At 42.3% G+C, this 20779-nt stretch overlaps 1 protein-coding gene across 1 annotated transcript in view; it reads right to left on the bottom strand.

Annotated features, from left to right (window-relative positions):
- Positions 1–20779, bottom strand: part of HTR1F (5-hydroxytryptamine receptor 1F) — a 205121-nt gene that overhangs the window by 116779 nt on the left and 67563 nt on the right. Inside the window, exon 2 of the mRNA XM_074971777.1 lies at positions 4961–5091. The gene's annotated coding sequence lies outside the window, so the exon portion shown is untranslated. The remainder of the gene's footprint in view (positions 1–4960; positions 5092–20779) is intronic.

Below are 20779 nucleotides of genomic sequence, written 5' to 3'. Positions count from 1 at the left end.
CTGGACAAGGTGGAGTTAAGGACTGGAGATGGAAGGGGATGGTTTACTTGTGCCCCCACAGATATATACTGTTCATTCATTAAAATCTATATGTATAATTTGTTAATTAAACCAGTTAAATAACTCCCTCTTTCAGGCATTTTACAGTAATCGTTTTTGTTACATAACAATTTATCAAAGAAAAATACCAAAAAACCGCTTTTCTTTTTGAATAAGAATTTCAAAAGGGCACTCTGCCAACTCTTTCAAAAACCATCATTATGGGCATGATCATGCAAGGGGCCAAGTACCCTAAACTCCCACTGGAGACTGGGAGCAGTCAACACCTGGCAGCATAGGGTTCTTTTTCATGCTACAGCAGGACAAGTAATGAGACTGGATATGACACTCTAGAAGAGGATGAGTTATCTAGAATATTAAAATATAGTGCAGTTCCCTACTCCCCATGGGTACGTGCAATTTCAGGAATTTTATGAGCAATCATCTCTTTATGTGTGATTGTTGCAGACAACTGACTTGAACATTTACATTTGTTCCATGGCATATTATTCTCCATGTCTCTATATGACAAGACAGTTCTCTCTCAACAGAGTGACCTACAGTTTTACAGTTCTGTTTTTAAATATTCTTGCACTTATACCACTGAAATACTTTAAGAAACAAGCATTTATCATTAAACTATTGTGCTTGAATCTTACTTTCTGGGGGGGTTTGTTTGTTTGTTTGTTTTAAAAAATTCCTTGCAAAATGAACACACTGTGCAGGGATATAAAAACAAAACAAAAAATTACATAGACCTACAAATGCAAAATGAGTACAGGACAACATAAAAGTGATTAATCTTTGTTCAAGGAAGCTTTGTGATCTGTTAACATCAAAAGGTTTAGGAGGTCCATTTAGGCATTCTGAGGTTTGGTTGGTTAGAGTACACAGTATCACAGTGCTTTTCATCTTCACAGTGCTTTACAAAAATTAACCGATTCTTCACAACATCCCTGTGAAATAATTAAGCATTATTATCCTCCCCCACTCTTTTCTTCCCTCCCAGATGAGGGAGCTGTCACTGAGAGTTTAAGGAAGGTGCCCAAAGCCATGGAGGGAGTCTTGTCAGATCTAGGAGTACAACTCTGAGCTTTGACTCCCAGTTCTGTGCCATGCCTCAAATCCCTCCAACCTTCTCTTCAAAGATCCATTGTCCTCCATGACCTCTCCTCCCAAGCAGGCCTACAACTTTCTGTATCTCTACATATTTTGATCTCTACCAACAGGCCTATCACTAAACCTTCCCCCTACCTCTGATTTCTCTCTCTATTCCCGACGTCACCACCTCAGATCACACACTGGCACCACTTTCTAGCCTAGTTGATCTCACAGAGGAGGCTCAGCACAACTCTAAGCTCTGTGCTAGATCGTCTATAGTTCAGTTAGTGGGCACCCCATTAAATAGTTTAGGTAATCCCTAGCTCTGCACAGAGACTAAATCCCACACTGGCTCCCAGCAGATGGCGAGGGCAAGCAATCCATCATTTTCCATGTTTAGACTAGCATGGAAATTCTACCCCTATTCAAGAAAGTTTGGGAGTTAGACTGGAAGCCGGAATTAATTCACCCTTGACTAGACTGGATGTTACCAAGTGCCTACTATAAAGCACAGGGTTACAAGTATATATGACCTCTAGGAAGCTACTGCGACAAAGAGGAAGTAAAAACCGTAAGCCTCAAATCTGTAATTTCCAGGATTTCTTCATGTACCAAACTCCCAAGAATGGGTACAATGGGTCAGTCTCTAAAGGTGTAGCAGTTTATTTCAATGAAGCAGCACAATGTTCATGAGACCCTAAGCTCAGCTATCTGAAATTCTTTGGCGTGTAAAATTCAGTTAGAACTCTCATGAAAACAAGCTCTCTGGCAGTCGCCTGTACTTTGGCTGTTGGCCCCAAATAGAAACGAAAAGAAGAAAGGTGAACCAGATTTTTCTGTACTTCAACATTCAGACAAAGGAACAGAGGTCTGGATTACTTTTTATTGTAGCCAAGCCAGCTGAATTTATCCTTCGTTATCAAGGTGGGCTTGACACTAAAGTGCTTTCTGTGAGGTGCTGAGGACCCAAAACTTCCATTGACTTCAGTGGGAGTTGAGTGCTCTGTACTTTGCAGAATCAAGAACACATGCCATTAATGTGTCAGCACATGAGTTCTTTGAATTACATGGTATTGTATCCTGTGTAATCAAAACATGGAAAGGTTTGTTTTTCCAGAGAGAGGTGGCTCAGTTATGCAACCATCCAATGAAGCAACGTGCAAGAAAACGTGCAAAGCAAAATGAGAAATACATCTTTTCTACAAAGAAAAGATTATTCCAATTTTTTTTTAAAAAAACTAATAGTTAATGCATCTAAAAACAAAAAGTATCAGATACCAAAGATGCTTTAATTTGAAAGCATAAGCGCAATAACTAAAACAAATTAAACAAAAGAAAAAAACCCCTGTTACCATACCAAAAATAAATCAAGGCCCTCTAGAAAGGTAAAATAAGCCATTTCTCACATGTTATCAAAGAACAATATGGTAATTAATTCAGAATAGAATTAAAATGAAAACTAACAGCAAGTGCAGTTGAATATGATTTCGCTAGGGATGAGTTTTCACAGCACAAAAGCTACAGGACCTTCTCTGGTAAAGATTTTCAGGATAGTAACATATTGTTGTACAACTTTACACAACATTAAGGACCAGATCCTGATTCTGCTGTGACACAGTTCCTTCAGTTAGGCAAGGCAGGTTTGGACACTCTGGGCCAGATTTGCTGAACTAACTGTTAGACACCTAGATACCTTTAAAAATTTGGTCCATAATTCTTAACTACTGCTAAAAGTGCTAATGAAACACCCTGAAGGTACCCACTGAATTTAGAATTACAGACTCAGTCATGTGCATCAGTGTATTTAAGGTAAGTTCATTTTGCAAAAAAACATTATGAAAAAGTAAAAGCCATTTGAACCCTGCTAGTGTATTTGTTTTAATGTTTGTGAAATATTTTGAAAATAAAATGGTCTCCTGCCTAGTAATGGATAAGTAGCCAACAAAATGTAATTGTCAGCAATATTGTATATTTTAAAATGTAACCCTAGAGCTCCCTCTCTCAAGGCTTGAGTTCAGTGTTCAGCATTTCTGCAACTCCACAGAGACCTGAGCAAGGTAGAATGGATCAGAGAAGACTGAGGGCAGCACAGTTTAGCACTGCCGCAGAAATGTGCAGAATGTGCTCCCTCAACACCTACTACTATATGCAGCACTGAGCCCTGGTATACACGGGGGGGGGGGAGGGGGGAGGAGAGAAGAGGATCTAAGTTACGCAACTTCAGCTACGTGAAAAACGTAGCTGAAGTCGACGTACTTAGATCGACTTACCGTGGTGTCTCCACCGCAATGAGTCGACTGCTGCCGCTCCTCCGTTGACTCTGCCTGCACCTCTCGCAGCACTGGAGTACAGGAGTCGACGGGAGAGCACTAGGAGACTGATTGCTGCCCGCTGATCCAGCAGGTAGTGAAGCAAGCCACCCTCTATGGGTATGTCAACAGCCACAAGCCAGACGTGATCAGGAGAGTTTTATGACAACATTTACCCAGGCTTCAGCATGGAAGAGCTTGGGTAAAACCTTTCTTTATCCCCTTCCCACTAGTGTAATCTCAAAGGACAAGGGAGAACTGGGTCCTAAATTAAAATACAAGAAACAACCAGAGCCAGGATATTTTGGGGGACCTCTTAAAATAGCTGAAAGGATTTCCATCTTTAAAAAGCTGGCTTAAGAGTGGGGAAGTGAACTCTGATCTCGTCTAAGCTCCTCTATACCAAATGTCAGCCCAAAGTAAGATTTTATGGCCAAAATAATTTCTAGGCTCTGGCCAGATATTCCACAGACTTCACCTCACATTTCTAGACAAAGTCAAAGCTCTACCCCAACCAAACTCTAGACTGTCCTCTAACAGGCCCGTCACCTGATGCCTCTGCTTCTCCCAGGTATCCCTCTTAAACAACCCATTCTGATTCCTTGTACTCATCTTCACACCTTCTTTCACACTGCTATTTATGCCTGACATTCCGTGTCCCCATTTGCATTGCAAGCAGCCAACTTTCTTTACTCAAATCTTGCCTAAAATCACACACACTTTTTTCTGCAATGATAATCTCCCTAAGGAAAGAAGGCTTTGGTTATTAGAAGAATCAGTAGAAGAATCTTCTAGATACCATAGTTGCTCTTTGGAAATCAAACCATCAATTCATCATCCAGTGTATGTCACATTATGACTCCGAGCTGATTTTCTTTACTAAATTACAAGGCAAGTCAGTCTCTTGGAACATGGACCAGATGTTCCAGTCTGCTGTGTGTACAACAAACTTCATCAATGATTTGTAACTAGAACACTAAAAGAGCCTTACAGCTACGCTATAATAAAACAAGTCCTGGTCCATGTATCAAATCCAGGTCCACATTTCAACTCCATGTCAGATTATGACCCTTGCTAGAACAATCAGTAAAACATACATTCAGTCAGTAACCTTATGATTTAGAGTTACTAACAATCCACGTATCAGATCATTTCTGGAACAATTATCCCGATAACAGATTACAAAGAGGGAGATTTACCATAAATTGTTTGAATGGGGGACTTTCGGAATCACAGTTAAGCGATTTACAACCCAGGTAATTTTTCTTAAGGCAGGATCCCCCAGGGTATAAGAAAAGGCTCCTTAGAAAATCTCCATTTCAAAATCCTACATATTCTTTGTTTTCTTGTTTCAGAAGGAGAAACCAACATTTTAATGGTTGATCATACTGGTTTAAACCACAACATATAATTCTATACAAACTAACCGGAACTCTTTTTATACAAAGAAAGCTCATTCAAGATCTGCCTGATATCCTGGTGTTCCCAATTAATGAATTATGTCACCTTACCTTTAGGTAGAAAGCCCAGCATAAGCACTTCTGCATCTGCCTCCAACTCCAGATTGAACACATCATTTCCATGGCTCAACAAGCCTTCAAGATTCTCCTCCTTCCCATACTGAAAATTTATTATCTCAAATCTGCTAAGAAACAAATAAATAAAATCATCAGTTCCTACTTTCCCCACCGCCAGCAAAAACGGTGATGTTGTGAGGACACTGGACCTAATGGGAAGCAAAAGAAAAAAGTCTGTGAAACGCATGCAATATGAACCGCAGGTCTTTCGCTATTTAACCATAGCAACTGCAACAATTCCATGACAGACTGGAAGGGATTTTCTTACTCTGCAGAGGATGCTAAATGAGACTTCTAAAATGGTATCCTCCATTAAGATAATTATGGGGGGAAAAAACATTCAACTATACATGAAAGCTACAGCTATATTAAGACTTCAGCTGGCAGCACTATTTGCTACAGAGCAGAAGACATGGATTCAGTATCAAATGCAGGATTTCTGTCTTCCCCCAAAGCCAGAGGTGACACAAAGGGAACGACAACTTCTGCAGAAGGCAAACAGAACTCATTCTGTGATCCTTCTCTGAGATTGCCCATCCCTGTGGCATGAACAAGGACAGTGAACAGAGGCAGGGGATTAAAAGTGGAAACAACTGCATCCTCAAATGACAGGTTGTCCTTACTAGACTGGCATGAGTTTGGGACGGGTGTTCTGTTTTTCTTAATTTATACTAACCATGAAGGAAGTGTCAGAAAGTGACTGGTCAACATGATTATATAAATCCCCAAAAGGAGGCATGTGGCACACCTTTTTAATAACAATTCACAAAAGTCTACCAGGAGAAAACAAAATCCACAAGGGCAGCAGACTGAGCAGAATAAAGAGGGACTCCAAGGTTGACAATGTCCAGAGGGCAAGTACAGAGGATGGGAAGCAAGAGCCTATGCTCAAATGCCAAAATACTCCCTGCCTCAAATCAGACAAAAGCAGTCAGCTTTCGATACGTGCACTTTGCACAGGCAGAGGAAGCAAAAGAGGAAAGAAAAGGAGAACAGTACTGAGCATAAACATAATTTTTTACTTATAAATGTAGGATGAACTGTTAGCAGATCTCATCTGCAATCAAACAGTGGATCATTTCAGAAAACTACTTCAATGAAATTTAATTAACCCTTTAATACTTGGTGGTAAACTGTGGAAAAAATAGACATCTAAAATTTAAAAAAAAGAATGTAAGTGAAAGATTAAATATATAGGAGGGTTTCCTTTGTGGGTGCAATTTGTACTTACATATTTGAAACCCTAAGTGAATCGCAGAAACAAATCTGACTATGACTGTTGCTCCTCTCATTACCTGATGGGGAGTGCAAATAAGCTGGAGGCACAAGCAATTAATTTCGCAGGCGTAAATTGTATCCACCAACAGACTGAAAAAAAGTAAATTAAAATACACTCATTTTTCTGGAAGAAATTCTATTTAGACATAAAAATCGGAAAACAAACTACGCAGGGATCTTTCATTTCCCCTCAGCTTTATTACTAACTGCATTTGTAAGATAAAGGGATTTTTGTTCCATCTGAGCTTTTCTGCTCCTGCTGCTGATTTCCCACCTGAAATCATAATAGTCTGTTTGTGACATCTCGGTTGGTTGTGTGAAGAGGAGCACAGTAGGTCATCACTGACTGAGGAGGAGAACTTCAAGTGGGAATATGCAGGAGCAGAAAGACTCCTATAGAAACAAAGATCTCAAAAGCCTCAGCTCAAACGGCCTGTAGTTTTAACTCTATTTCGTCCATGATGGTAAACTTGATCTCTCATTTGTCTGCGTCTCTCTCAACCGTTCTTTGCCTTTTTCTTTGCCTCAGCTTCCATAGGAAATACGCTCTGTGCTGAAAGACCACTATCCTGTCCTTCAAATCCCTCCTCGAGGCCCACTTCTGCCATAATGGCTACACAAAATAAATCAATTCACAACAGCATGAGAGTGGAGCAGTTTGGGATAGCCAATATTTACACAGGTTTTACAGTGTTATATTCTGATTTTTAGAGTTTTATTCCTCTCCCCTACCATTTGAATCTTTCTGGTATTCTTAGATTGTAAACTCTTTTGAGCACATGCCTTATGTATGTGTTCAGAGTTTATAGCACATTGTGTGCACTACCATGCTACGAACAGCAGTAGTTGTGTACAAATAAATCCTAGCCAGCCGCAAACAATGCTTTTTGAAAAGGTAACAGTGGGTAATAATTTAACTAATATTACGTAATTCTTTTAACATTTTACAGCAACAACAAGCTGGGACTGTATGCCAGGGATGGATCACTTGATAATTGCCTTGTTCTGTTTGTTCTCTCTAAAAAACATCTGGCACTGGCTACTGTCAGAAGATAGGATACTGGGCCAGATGGAGCATTGGTCTGACCCAGTAATGGCCATTCTTATGTAAACATACATTTCCTCTTCTCTTGCCTCCAGATGGGCCAATTATGAAACCAAGAAATAGAACAAACTGGTATAAATGTATAGTTCAGGCTCCCAGGCAGTAATTTACCATGTTTGGGATCTCTCTAGTTTTGCTATACTGTATATAATGAAGAACACTAAACTTCTCATCCCTTGCATTGGGCTATTGAGAGGACACCACAGTCTGCCCCAGAACACTTCTCTCAAAGGCTGCACTATAGGAAGCAAAAATATCCAAACTAACAGCGTAAGAAAATTAGACAAGACCAAGACAGATTGTTGCTTTGCAAATCTCTAGAGAAGAGACCTTCATAGCAATGTCTCTATTGAAACAGACTAAGCTCTTCAGAAGAGGAAATCCAGCTAGGAAACAGGTTTTCATCCATTTAGAACACTCATCCATTTAGAGAAGTAGATTTTGAAACAAGAAAGCCTTTCTTTGGGTCTGGCAACACAGGGCCATCCCTAGCTATTCTGGGGCCCTACGCAGCCCCCCCCCCCCCCCGTGGGGGCGGGGTGTGGGGCCCCAGGCCTCCATGGGGGGAGGCTGGCCCCAGGCCGCCGCAGGGGGTGGGCTGGCTTGGAGGACAGGGGGGAAACCATCCCCCAGCACTCACCGGCGGTGCGGCTGGGGCTGGGTCGCTGCACTTCCTGCTGCCAGTGCGTGCAGGCCCACCCCTGCTTCAGTCCTCAGGGGAGTAGGGGTGTGGCTGGGGTGGAGCAGGGGCGGGGGCCCTGGGGAAGAGCCAGAGCAGAGGCTGTAGCAGTACGCAGCTGCGCAGGGTGCCAGGAAATTTGGTGCCCCAAATTTCTTGGTGCCCTGCGCAGCTGCGAACTTTGTGCATGGGTAAGAATGGCCCTGTTGCAACACCACAAAAAAAAGTGACCCAATGTTCTCACAGAATGACAAGACTGGCCAGTGAGCATTTAGTTATCCTTCATTCATCTAAGGATTGGCACATGCATTAGGATCTTTGCCATCAAGCTTTGATAGAAAGCCTGGGAAGGAAAAATTCTTTATTAAGAGGGAAGAAGGATATCACCTGAAGCTGTACGTTATCTTGATGGATGAAGGCAACTCCAATCCAATGTGAATGCATGAATCACTACCTTAAGTCTATAATACCTATGTTCAGATAGATAAATTAACCCACAAATCTTTGAGGGGAAAACACCCCAATTCCCTCCCATAGAACCACTCACACATATGAAAATTCCGGAAGTGTCAGTAATTTCAAGAAATATCTGGTCAACTTCCCATAAACAATATATTTTTAAAACTCACAGTCTAACAATAAGTAAGCAGTGAGAGAGGGTGTCAGGAGGAAGAGATTAAGGGATTGTCTACACTTACCGGGGGATTGATGTGCAGCGATTGATGCATCGGCGGTCGATTTAGCTAAATCGACCGCAGATCGCTCTCCCGTTGACTCCTGTACTCCACCGGATCAAGAAGAGTAAGGGGAGTCGACGGGAGAGCTACGTCAACTTGAGTTACACTATTCATGCAACGCAAATTGCATAATTTAGATCGACTTTTCCCTGTAGTGTAGATAAGACCTAACAGATAAGACAGCAAAACTTCCTAAAATGCTGTCACCTAGTTAGAGACTTTAGGATCTAGAACTCTAGAAATATTTACACATCACCAAGAGAAACAATACACCATGAGATTTTGGGAATGAGTTAAACTTTTTTAAAGAAAGGAGTAAATCTGTTTTATTGAGGAAAAACTACAATCAGTCACATGTTGGAAACTACATCTCAAAGGAAATAAACACATTACTAGTAACCACACTGAGGCTCTTAGCATACATATTAATAAGTAAAACATGATGGAAGCAAAGAATACAGTAGAAAGATAGAGTCTGGAAAGCCTCCAAGTTTAATTGAATAGTCAGATCATGTGGCATGTATTTTCTGTGGAAGCGATTGTGATGAGCAATTCTGTTCACCATAAATTGAAACAATGAACCTCTGGCCCTGCACATCATGTGCAAAACCTCTTACTATCGCCCAGTATCATTTTAAATTAAAAATCTGCACAACACAGCCAGATAGCTACAGGTAGTAGAAGAAAGGTCTTTATAAACCAACATTTCTAAATATACTATATGCATACTCCAAAAACCATTGACATTTTCGGGCAAAGGATTAATCAAACTGATGTTAGACTGAAAATTTATCATTTCTTTCTCATGTTTCCTATTTACGGTTTCTCAGCACACAGAAAATACATGGTGTTCTTCTGCCAGAATTCTAAGGTAGAATTTATTCCATCATGTCAAGGTTCCTTCCCCACTCTGAACGCTAGGGTACAGATGTGGGGACCTGCATGAAAACCTCCTAAGCTTACTTTTACCAGCTTAGGTTAAAACTTCCCCAAGGTAAAAACTATTTTACCTTTTGCCCTTGGACTTTCGCTGCTACCACCAAACGTCTAACACCGGTTACTGAGAAAGAGTTCATTTGGAAACGTCTTTCCCCCCAGAATCCTCCCAAATCTTACCCCCTTTTTTTCTGGGGAAGGTTTGATAAAAATCCTCACCAATTTTCATAGGTGACCACAGACCCAAACCCTTGGATCTTAAGAACAATGAAAAAGCATTCAGTTTCTTAAAAGAAGAATTTTAATAGAAGAAAAAGTAAAAAGAATCACCTCTGTAAAATCAGGATGGTAAATACCTTACAGGGCAATTAGATTCAAAACAGAGAATCCCTCTAGGCAAAACCTTAAGTTACAAAAAGACACAAAAACAGGAATATCCATTCCCTCCAGCACAGCTTATTTTCTCAGCCATTTAAAGAAAACAGAATCTAACGCATATCTAGCTAGATTACTTACTAAGTTCTAAGACTCCATTCCTGTTCTGTCCCCGGCCAAAGCATCACACAGACAGACAGAGCCCCTTTGTTTCTCCCCTCCTCCAGCTTTGAAAGTATCTTGCCTCCTCATTGGTCATTGTGGTCAGGTGCCAGCGAGGTTATCCTAGCTTCTTAACCGTTCACAGGTGAAAGGGTTTTTCCTCTGTCCAGGAGGGATTTTAAAGGTGTTTACCCTTCCCTTTATATTTATGACACATCATAAAACTTTTCCATTGACGTCTATGAATAGCACAAGCATTTGAATCCAAGATTTAATGCTACAAGAGTTCTGATGAAAGCAGTGATGTTATGGGCAATATGAAGACAATATTTTGGTTCCACTCTCAGATACCCACCTCTTCAGTGAAAATCCTAAAATTGGGAGAAAAATTCCCCAAGATATCTTAATACATAATAAAGAAGGAAAATCATGAGGTAACATTTTTTTCCTTTATGGCTCCAGGCTCATGATTTCCTTGTCCTTGGGCTGAACAGAAGGCAAGTTCTTATTTGTCCATCACCATATGACTAATTCCTCCCCTCTCCAGAAAACCTCTTCTCCTCCCCCACCCCCAAAAAAGAGTTTCCAAAGCTGTAACATTGTACATAGTACTCAGGACAAACAATATGAAGTTTTACTTAAGAGTTACATTTTCCTGAAATATCCTTCCACGGAACTCACAATTACTGAACTTCCACTTTTCCTACAAGGGTGAGTAGGAATAGGAAGCCTGGCTACTGAAAAAAAGAAGATGATCAGGTTACAAAGTTTTCCTTTATATATCACATCTAAGCTTGCTGTTCCTACAAAAGCAAAGTCCCATGAATGGAACTTTAACCTGTAATGACATCAGAATACTGGTATCTATGAAAAGGTGATCCCCATTGCTCAAAACATCTTTCTGCTGTAGATGGCATGTGTCATGGCTGGGACATCCAGGTTAATTTTTTGAGAAAGTATGAACTGATAATCAGTGTCTGCCCTGCAGATCTCCTCCTGAGAGGCAAAGGAGCATTAACGCTATCCACAATGCATTTCCTTTGAAGTCAGTAGCAGTGCTGGATCTGCTCCTGGTGGCAGTGCTGGATCGGCTCCTGGAAGTACTGTTTTCTCCCTCTGCTGATACTCTGTCATAGGACTTGATCTGCCCACGGCTATTCTAATATAGAGCAGACCAGCAGCCATAATTTGCCCTCATGTAAGGGTTATAGTAAGTAGTGAAGCTAGATCAGAGGTGGGCAAACTACAGCCTGTGGGCCACATCCGGCTCACGGGACCATCCTGCCCAGCCCCTGAGCTTCCGGCCGGGGAGGCTAGCAGCCGTCCTCCCCCCACATAGTGACACTGCCGCGCCGCATCACCAGCGCTCTGGCCCGCTGCTCCTCCTGGGCAGCGCAGGCAGCGTGGCTGGCACCAGTGGGGCTGCAAGCTCCAGTGGGAGCAGGGGGGTTGGATAAGGGGCAGGGGATCCTGGGGGGCAGTCAGAGGAGAGGGAGCAGGGGGGATTGGATGGGGGTGAGGTCCCAGAGGGGCAATTAGCGGTGGGGGTTCCAGGAGGGGGTGGTCAGGGGACAAGGAGCAGGGGGGTTGGATGGGTTGGAAGTTCTGAGGGGGGGCAGTCAGGGGACGGGAAGTGGGAGGGGGCGGATAGGGGACAGGGGCCAGGTTGTTTGGGGAGGCACAGCCTTCCCTACAGTTTTGCAACCCCGATGTGGCCCTTGGGCCCAAAAGTTTGCCCACCCCTGAGCTAGACAGAACCCCCTCTCCCTCTTAGACTTGTTCTGGTCAGGCGCATCTACCATGCTGAGAAGTAGCAAGAGGAGAAGAATACAGAGGTACCACAAGGAGAACAAAGAGCCAAGGGAACTGATGATTTTGAGGCAAGAAGTACCTGTATAGATTGAAGACTCTAGATGGTCAGCATTGCTGGATTTAGAAACAAAAAGATAAATTCCTAAGAGACAGCTCTGAAAACTAGGGAGGAGTCTCAGTCCAGCTTTTTGCTGCTTTGGGAGCAGAGAAGTCTGTAGGAGGATAGTCTCCAAGCTACTCCCAAAGGTCCCATATTGTCCCTCCCTCCAATTCAAGCTAAAGGAGAGGGAACCCAGTAGGAAGACAAGTGGACAAGACTGTGCCAAGAATGGAAGAAAAACATAAATCACCATTATTCCCTTTAAATGGTTAAGGCACACACCCTCAGAAACGGAACAGAGCACTAGCTACAATGCCGTTATCTTTGCACAGGATACCTTTGCATCCGATTGGTCTTGTTCAGAAAAGGTACCAAAGCTGCCTACAGATGCTTGAAAGCACTACAGCCTCAGACTCTCTTATGCTTTTTAACTGAAGGAAAAGCACAGAAGATAAGAAATGTTGTACTTATTTGGAGGGGAGGGTTGCTTTAATTTTTCACATTTTTATGTGAGCCTTAAAAGTTATCTAAATTCCAACTGCTATAAAATCAACAGTGCAACAGAACAGCAGCAACATAGCAAAGATTTATCCAGCAGCTCATCCAGCAAGAGCAGATCACAGAGAAACTGTAAAGGCTTGGAGATTTGAGAGAGAGAAAGAGAGAGAGAGAAGAAGAAGAAGAAGAAAAGCTATGCAAAAGACAAAAAGAGTTACATAAAAGTTGCTTCTAAGTTGAACAAAGGAGAAGCAACACAATGAAACTTACACAGGTGAGAGATTTAAACTCCAGAATTAAATGGAAAATGTGCAAGAGAGAGGGAAATGAGCAAAGAACAGAATGTAGGGGACATTCACAAGAAACAGGGCAGACTCACAATGAGCAGGTGCTTAACAAGATCTAGTTTTAACTTTTACCTCTTCACTAATCGTAAACTGCAGCTCTCTTTGCGGTTCCCCCAGGAGGTGGCTCTTTGTGGCTGTACTTTTGGTACACTGATACCCCAGGGGATTTATTCTAGTTTTTACTTCTGTCAAAGCGTTTTTAAAAAATGTTAACAGGCCCATTTGTATCTTATGACGTCTAGGCCTCAGGCTCTATGTTCTTTTGATCTGTACTACAGTGCATCACTTCCTCATTAGAAGTCTATTAAATTGCACTAGTGTAAACTCAGCACGAGATCAGAATAAGGCCTGGTATTGGTACCTTGTTCTGTTCTTTACTAGAACACTAACGGGAGGCAGATTTTCATATCTCCATGCAAACAAACTAAATCTGTCACCCAACAGTTAACAAGTTGGGCCGACTTTTTATGATCATTGCACCTAATAAATAAATGCTGTTCAATATTTCAGGTACTTCATGTTGCCTTGTGGGATCTTTGCTTTAAAGAATAAATCATTGCCTAGTGGTCTCCTCATGAGAAATGGGACAACGCATTGTTTAAATGACTATAAATCATGAAAGAAATTCCCTGTTTAATTTTTTTCCTATCAAAGGGCTCTCCCCCCAAAGGCATTTGACACTGTTCCTTGGTTATAACTCTATAAAAGAAGCCAAAGATGACAGAAAAAAATTTTTTTTAAAAGAGATTCTGTTTTAACATCATCATGTCTTAAAGCTCCTATCTGAATTTCTTCTCATAGTTGGGAGTCTATGGAGAAGAAGTTATTATAAGTAGGTCTCCCTGAAAGCACCCCATTTCCTTAGGACAGGGGTTCTCAAGTTTTTCCACAGTACAGACCACATCTTACTACAAGATTGCCTCAGTGAGCCTCTCCTCGAATCGAGCCATGACCCCCTTCAGAACCACACAACAAAAAACTCTCCGCTGTTGCTTAAAGCAAGTCAATCCCATGAAAACAATCCCACTCCTACCTCTCAAGTCATTATGTTCAACTAATGCTATCTATCCACCTGCATGATCATAAATCTAAGTGCTTTGCTGGGACTGGCACAAAAAGAGCGTGCATGCACGTCGGAAAGAGCCTAACATTTAAAAAAAAACATTTAGAGCCATAGGGAAAGCTGTTATCCCTGGAGACAGAACACTGTCCTTACGCCTGAAAGTGCTGTTCTACAAGTTTTTGACAACCTACAGCAAATTCCTCTTTGGAAATGATGCCGATTGTGATGCACTTATTACTCCAGGCCTCCAACACTGACAAATTACAGCACAGAGTCATTGCCAGACTGCGTCTGGTGAGTTTTTAGCAATCAAAGTTAAATCACTGTCTTCTCATGGATTATCACACTGCAACACAGGCTGACAGCATCACAGGACAAATATTTCCCAGTTTCAAAGCAAGACTTTTTTGGGTTTTTTTAAGCACCAATGGCTTCATGAGTCAAAACAGCTTTTAAAGTGTCATCTCAAGAAAGTGGTCTATTACAGTAACTTAGATCGGGGTACTCAGTAAGTGCATCGCAGGCCAAATCTGGACCACCAGACACTTTTGAATGGACTGCGAAATCTTTTTATTTACTTATCATAATCATTATTGTTATTCTTTTACTCTGCAGTCTGGACCCTGACTATACCTTGACCAAGAAATTTGTACCTTGACAAAAAATTGATTACCTCTGTCTTAGATGCGCTTCCCAGGATCAAAGCCTAGAGATGATCATAGCCCAAATGCACAGAGTGCCCTGTTCTAATCACAACACTCCCCCCATAGCCTTAAGCAAGTCACTTAAATTCTGCCTCAGTTTCCCCATCTGTAAAATGTGATGACAATACCCACATATCTTGCTCTCAGAAAAACTGAAGACTTTACTAATTAGTTAAATGTTTGTAAAGTGCTTTTATGATTAAAAAATAGTGTATTTTCATCACCATCACGGCTGCCAAGCATAAAGGCAGATAACAACAAGAGCTTCCAAATCAAACAAACAAAGCATCACAGAAGGGGAGTTCAATCAGTAGAACCCAACATCTGATCCCAATCCGCAAACCTGGATAAAGCAGATATCTGCAGATTTGCAGGGCTCAATCAGTTGGAAGCTTAAGAGCAGTTTCCAGTGTTATTCTCTAAAATACCAATCCAAGTCTCTTCAACAGTCAAAGGACTGTACAGCAATATGTGGATCATCTCCCGTATTTCTTAACACACAGTAAAGTGTGAGTAAAGCCCATTTTTTCTTCAGCATTGGAAGCTAAGCAATGAAACAATGGGATCTAACAAATACCAAGTGTCAGAAACCTCTCAGCAAAAAGCCACCATAGCAACAGTATAATATTTCATGGAATGTGTCAAATATGCCTCTCAGTTGGTGAATTGACACAGCTAATTAACCTTGTAGGATGAAAGCTAGAAAGCTCAGACAGCAGCATGGGTGAGAAATCTAAAAAGAAACTAAGCAAAAGTTAATAAGAGTAAGAAAAGGTTTTGCTAATTCAAAGATGCAAAAAGAAAGCCAGCCATTGATTCTCTGTAGAGGAAGTTAGATGCAATAGATTTCAGTAACAAACAAACAATCTATATTCACCTGAAACACTTGCTGTCTTTTTCAAAGTGCACAATTTAAGCAAGCTTACCTGTAAATTAAGTTTCTGTGAATCAACCACAATGATCTAAACATTCCCATCCAGCTTTTGGTGACAAGGGCCAACTGGGGTAATGGTTGTAAAAGCTTTTCCTTCCTGTTTGGCGCTTCAATCATAATTTTTCAAGTTAAGACTAATATTGGGAGCAGCATTCATAGAATCATAGAATATCAGGGTTGGAAGGGACCCCAGAAGGTCATCTAGTCCAACCCCCTGCTCGAAGCAGGACCAATTCCCAGTTAAATCATCCCAGCCAGGGCTTTGTCAAGCCTGACCTTAAAAACCTCTAAGGAAGGAGATTCTACCATCTCCCTAGGTAACGCATTCCAGTGTTTCACCACCCTCTTAGTGAAAAAGTTTTTCCTAATATCCAATCTAAACCTCCCCCATTGCAACTTGAGACCATTACTCCTCGTTCTGTCATCTGCTACCATTGAGAACAGTCTAGAGCCATCCTCTTTGGAACCCCCTTTCAGGTAGTTGAAAGCAGCTATCAAATCCCCCCTCATTCTTCTCTTCTGCAGACTAAACAATCCCAGCTCCCTCAGCCTCTCTTCATAAATCATGTGCTCTAGACCCCTAATCATTTTTGTTGCCCTTCACTGGACTCTCTCCAATTTATCCACATCCTTCTTGTAGTGTGGGGCCCAAAACTGGACACAGTACTCCAGATGAGGCCTCACCAGTGTCGAATAGAGGGGAACGATCACATCCCTCGATCTGCTCGCTATGCCCCTACTTATACATCCCAAAATGCCATTGGCCTTCTTGGCAACAAGGGCACACTGTTGACTCATATCCAGCTTCTCGTCCACTGTCACCCCTAGGTCCTTTTCCGCAGAACTGCTGCCTAGCCATTCGGTCCCTAGTCTGTAGCGGTGCATTGGATTCTTCCATCCTAAGTGCAGGACCCTGCACTTATCCTTATTGAACCTCATCAGATTTCTTTTGGCCCAATCCTCCAATTTGTCTAGGTCCTTCTGTATCCTATCCCTCCCCTCCAGCGTATCTACCACTCCTCCCAGTTTAGTATCATCTGCAAATTTGCTGAGAGTGCAATCCACACCATCCTCCAGATCATTTATGAAGATATTGAACAAAACCGGCCCCAGGACCGACCCCTGGGGCACTCCACTTGACACCGGCTGCCAACTAGACATGGAGCCATTGATCACTACCCGTTGAGCCCGACAATCTAGCCAGCTTTCTACCCACCTTATAGTGCATTCATCTAGCCCATACTTCCTTAACTTGCTGACAAGAATACTGTGGGAGACCGTGTCAAAAGCTTTGCTAAAGTCAAGAAACAATACATCCACTGCTTTCCCTTCATCCACAGAACCAGTAATCTCATCATAAAAGGCGATTAGATTAGTCAGGCATGACCTTCCCTTGGTGAATCCATGCTGACTGTTCCTGATCACTTTCCTCTCATGTAAGTGCTTCAGGATTGATTCTTTGAGGACCTGCTCCATGATTTTTCCAGGGACTGAGGTGAGGCTGACCGGCCTGTAGTTCCCAGGATCCTCCTTCTTCCCTTTTTTAAAGATTGGCACTACATTAGCCTTTTTCCAGTCATCCGGGACTTCCCCCGTTCGCCATGAGTTTTCAAAGATAATGGCCAAGGGCTCTGCAATCACAGCCGCCAATTCCTTCAGCACTCTCGGATGTAACTCGTCCGGCCCCATGGACTTGTGCACGTCCAGCTTTTCTAAATAGTCCCTAACCACCTCTATCTCCACAGAGGGCTGGCCATCTCTTCCCCATTCTGTGATGCCCAGCGCAGCAGTCTGGGAGCTGACCTTGTTAGTGAAAACAGAGGCAAAAAAAGCATTGAGTACATTAGCTTTTTCCACATCCTCTGTCACTAGGTTGCCTCCCTCATTCAGTAAGGGGCCCACACTTTCCTTGGCTTTCTTCTTGTTGCCAACATACCTGAAGAAACCCTTCTTGTTACTCTTGACATCTCTTGCTAGCTGCAGCTCCAGGTGCGATTTGGCCCTCCTGATATCTTTCCTACATGCCCGAGCAATATTTTTATACTCTTCCCTGGTCATATGTCCAACCTTCCACTTCTTGTAAGCTTCTTTTTTATGTTTAAGATCCGCTAGGATTTCACCATTAAGCCAAGCTGGTCGCTTGCCATGTTTACTATTCTTTCGACTCATCGGGATGGTTTGTCCCTGTAACCTCAACAGGGATTCCTTGAAATACAGCCAGCTCTCCTGGACTCCCTTCCCCTTCATGTTAGTCCCCCAGGGGATCCTGGCCATCTGTTCCCTGAGGGAGTCGAAGTCTGCTTTCCTGAAGTCCAGGGTCCGTATCCTGCTGCTTACCTTTCTTCCCTGCGTCAGGATCCTGAACTCAACCAACTCATGGTCACTGCCTCCCAGATTCCCATCCACTTTTGCTTCCCCCACTAATTCTACCCGGTTTGTGAGCAGCAGGTCAAGAAAAGCGCCCCCCCTAGTTGGCTCCCCTAGCACTTGCGCCAGGAAATTGTCCCCTACGCTTTCCAAAAACTTCCTGGATTGTCTATGCACCGCTGTATTGCTCTTTCAGCAGATATCAGGAAAATTAAAGTCACCCATGAGAATCAGGGCATGCGATCTAGTAGCTTCCGTGAGTTGTCGGAGCATTGAGCCGTGAGCATTACTTAAATCCATGCTCTTTCCAAATAAGGGCTGCAGTTTCCATGGGCTACGTGTCACTCACCAATCTGGACTAATGGCACTGGCACTTGGAACCTAACAGCCCCCGCCCTTTTAAGAGCCTAACAGCCCCCTCATTGGTCATGTTGTCTAGACCTTTAATCATTTTTGTCGCTCTTCTCTGGACTTTCTCCAATTTGTGCATATCCTTCCTGAAATGTGGTGCCCAGAACTAGACACAATACTCCAGTTGAGGCCTAATCAGTGTGGAGTTGAGAAGAAGAATTACTTCTCGTGTCTTGCTTACAGCACTCCTCCTAATACATCCCAGAAGGATGTTTGCTTTTTTTGCAACAGCATTACACCGTTGACTCATATATAGCTTGTGGTCCACTATGACCCTCACATCCCTTTCCACAGTACTCCTTCCTAGGCAGTCATTTCCCATTTTGTATGTGTGCAACTGATAGTTCCTTCCTAAATGGAGTATTTTGCATTTATGCTTAGTGAATTTCATCCTATTTACTTCAGACCATTTCTCCAGTTTGTCCAGACCATTTTGAATTTTAATCCTATCCTCCAAAGCACTTGCAACCCCTCCCAGCTTGGTATCGTCTGCAAACTTTATAAGTGTACTTTCTATACCATTATCTAAAACACTGAAGATATTGAACAGAACCAGACCCAAAACTGATCCCTGTGGGAATGCCCTTCCAGCATGACTGTGAACCACTGATAACTACTGTCTGGGAACAGTTTTCCAACCAGTTATGCACCCACCTTATAGCAGCTCCATCTAGGTTGCATTTCTCTAGTTTGTTTATGAGAAGGTCATGCGAGAAAGTATCAAAAGCTTTACTAAAGTCAAGATACCATGTTGTTGGGGACACTGGGCATGGCCACTAGGTAACTCTAGGGGATGGAAGACCACGAGTGTCGATGAAGCCCCCTCGCACTAGGCCCAAGTGTCCTTGGCCCCCTGCCCGGAGGCACTCGCAGCAGTCATGCTGGGGATTTTACAACAATATGTTGCAAAGTCAAACTGCCTGAAACTAAACAAGGCCAAACAGGGCAAATATGGCAGAACAATGCTGAACAAAGCAGCTTTATATCTATAGTTTAATAGATGGTACAAAAAAACCAAGGGAACTTGCTGGTAACTGGATTCGCTGGCTATATGGATACTTAGGGCATATGGATACTTCCTGCTCTGTGTGCAGGATTTGAGATTCTATTCTCCCTGTACCTTCTTTGAAGCTTCAAATAAACTTTTCCGCTTCTCCACCCCGTTGTGATTATTGGGTAACGCACACAGGGCAACGAACCCCCGCTGTTGCTTGCCTCTGGCACTGGGTGCCGGCAACGTCTACCGCTTCTCCCCTATCCACAAGGCTTGTTACCCTGTCAAAGAAACTATGAGGTTGGTTTGACATGATTTGTTTTTGACAAATCCATACTGACTGTTACTTATCACCTTATTATCTTCTAGATGTTTGCAAATTGATTGCTTAATTATTTGCTCCATTATATTTCCAGGTACAGAAGTTAAGCTGACTGGTCTGTAATTCCCCAGGTTGTCCTTATTTCCCTTTTTATAGATGGGCGCTATATTTGCCCTTTCCCAGTCTTCTGGAATCTCTCCCGTCTTCCATGACTTTTCAAAGATAATTGCTAATGGCTCAGATCTCTCCTCAGTCAGCTCCTTGAGTATTCTAGCATCTACGCTATGGACGTTATAGTGACATTGCTGCAGCTGCGCTACTGTAGTGCCCATAGTGCAGACATATCCCAACATATTTGCTTCTGTCTTGTACAGCTCAAATCACATTTAACACTGTCTTCTTCCGCTAATCAAGGAGCACCACTGACTAGCTCTTTTGGGAGTCTCGTTTACTTCACCTTATGCAGACGGAAAAATGACCTTGATTCATGCCTCAAAAGCAGGGGGTGGAAAGCTGAGGTTCACAGAGTCTGGGGAAAATATGCATTATTTAAATGACATGTGTCTGTTGAAAACATATAATTACATAGCAAAATACAGTGTCTCAGTGATATTTCCATAATACATTTCAAATGCTTACTATGGTGTCTCAGGCACGTAATATAGAAATAGCCCAAGTGTGATTTCACATGCACGGTAGCTAGCCACTTTTCAAACTTCAATATTTTTTTATTTTTTAATGTATTTTTTAAAAACAATGTGCTGCACTAAAACCAAATCCATTACATTAAGGGCTAATTATTTTTCCAATTTAATTTTTAAATGAGACCAAGAGGAAACATAAGGATTACATTTCAGTACCTCATTCTTCACTTTTTTTTTTACTGGGCTGTTTTAAACACTCCCCTCAACGTATATTTTAATTATGGA

Source organism: Natator depressus, chromosome 1 (genome assembly GCF_965152275.1).
Source record: "Natator depressus isolate rNatDep1 chromosome 1, rNatDep2.hap1, whole genome shotgun sequence".
Classification (NCBI taxonomy): domain Eukaryota; kingdom Metazoa; phylum Chordata; order Testudines; family Cheloniidae; genus Natator; species Natator depressus.
The sequence above is the reverse complement of the archived record's forward strand: the minus strand, read 5'-3'. Positions and strand labels throughout refer to the sequence as shown.